We start from the raw sequence: 2,372 nt of genomic DNA, 5'->3' as shown, positions 1-2,372 counted from the left end.
ATTTAAAAGATCATTATATTAGTGCTACTGAAACTGTTAATTATTTCAAGGTTTTATCTAAGTGCAAATCCAAGTTTAATTGTTTATTTAAAGAAATGCTTTGGATCAAAGAACTGAAACCTACACTTAACAAACAAACTGATTCATTCAAAGCCAAACTGTTTATCTAGTTAATCTGCTAAGAAGGGCTAATTAATGCTTAGCTTCACTGTGGCTCCACAAAGTAGGCCCTATTGATATGTAAATTAATTACTTACTTCCTGTCACTGCTTGGTATTTTTGTTTTTAGTTTTTTCAATTTACTTGATCTTGAGAATGGTTCCATGGATGGGCCCGAAATGTCGATCTTTCTTGTCATTAAATTTTGTTTTGAGATTATGTTCTTAATTGATTTAGTAAAAAAAAGCCACAAATAATAATTTGATTTACTAAATTTCATTATGTAAAAATAGTTATGCTTTAACATAGATTAAAAATATGTTACGCCTTACTTATTTTTAATCTATGGTCTTTTTTATTAATCTTTTTTGTTGGAAATTCCGTAGTGCAGAGTAAATTTATCAAAACCCATTAGGTTTACAGTAATATGAAAAAAAAATTAGTTTATACAGAAATAGTATCTAAAATGATCTCAATTTCCAAAGTTAAAGCAAATAATCTAAACACACAATATTAGGCAGGATGTATTTGTTTGGAAAAGAACCCACTCTTTTGTGAAATCTTTGAATATTTTATCATTGAATGTTAATTCTTGCAAAAAGTAAAATGTAAATGGCAATTTGTTTGGTGTTAGATTCCTTTTAATAACTAAATTATTTAAGATAAAAAATGCATATATTGAATCAAGAAAATCAGTTTTAATACAGAATTTGATTATTGGGGCCATTTTTACCTACCTGTCATATGGGGCCATTTTTACCGGGGCCATTTTTTCCGGGGCCTTTATTTCCGGGGCCATTTTTTCCGGGCCATTTTTTCCGGGGCCATTCTTACCGTACACCGTCATACTGTACAACAAGGGAATGTGTATTACAATATGCCAGTACGTATTTTTTAGATTTTGACGCACTCCGTTCTGTTGTGTGTGTCTGCTGTTGAAAACAAACTTCCTCATTTTGTGACTCGCTATGATGACTGAGATGGACCATGTTGATTTGTTAATAATATTTTGTTTGGAGAGTCAATTTCCCAAAAATGCTCCATCAGCAAATAATTTAGTGTGCGCTATGGAGAGTATGGCTATAGAATTTACTAACCACACAATCCACAATCATTAAGTCGCAAAACTTTAGCTGCATTTGGTGGATTAAGTCGCAAAGCTTTATCTTCGTTTTGGTGGCGCCATTAATTTTACTCTAGGTAGACGGAGACCGGTTTTGTTACTGGTTGGTGCATTTCTTACAAACATTCAGCCAAAGGCCAGTGAAAGTTTTTATCGATGTTTGCCATCCTTATGGGAGCTATCGTAAAGTCATGGTTTGCCGGAGTTCAAACCAAATCTCCGAACTTCTGAAGCTGAGATATTCTATGAATGTAGGCTTGTATCGCAGGCTACAATTTAAAAACGGGTGACCTTAATTAATAATGAATTAGGTGCTAAATTTTGATTTAATGCTGGGTAAGTTAAAAACAGACATTCTTTCCGTGTGGGACTCATCCAAAAATTCGAGGGGGTTCGCTAGAAAACAGGGGGTTCGCCAGAAAAGGGGGGTTCGCCAGAACCATAAACCCCCCCCCCCCCTGGCTACGGGCCTGCACATGCATTTACACGCAAACATTCATATTCTAACACAAGCGCATCAATATCGATCATACGGTTATTATATTTTTCTATGGATCTCTTTTTGTAGTAATAATTTTAAGAATTTATAAGGTCTGTATTTAGATTCAATGAAACGGCGTTCAAGCAACAATTCAATGATAACCAGTGAACCGTCGATGATGAAAAAAGTAAATCGTCGATATGGAACAAGTAAATCGTTGAAAACAAGTGAATCGTCGATGATTAAATAAATGAATCGTCGATGGTGAAACAAGTGAATCGTAGATGATCTATTAATTAAACTAAAGTGTAACAAGAATTCGCAAATTAAGGAAATACAATAAATTTATGCTGAAGTAGGCCTGTGTAATTAAAACAATGAAAGTTGTATATTGTTCTAGATTCCAGTACTATGAAGGTATAGCAGAATGAAAAATGTAAATGACTTAGAAAGCAGTGTGAGGGTTGTCACCTCGTTTTGAGAATAGACAATTGCCACGTTAGCCTAGTGACTGCGCACACACATACAGTACACGTACAAGTGAATAATAGTCAACATAAAAACATAGTTATAAATTCAAATAAGGTGTTTAATAAAATAATATGTCGA

The sequence above is a fragment of the Anneissia japonica genome, unplaced genomic scaffold (assembly GCF_011630105.1).
Source record: "Anneissia japonica isolate Jap-2015-1 unplaced genomic scaffold, ASM1163010v1 scaffold7_len58955_cov107, whole genome shotgun sequence".
NCBI lineage: Eukaryota > Metazoa > Echinodermata > Crinoidea > Comatulida > Comatulidae > Anneissia > Anneissia japonica.
This window is presented reverse-complemented; position numbering follows the sequence as displayed.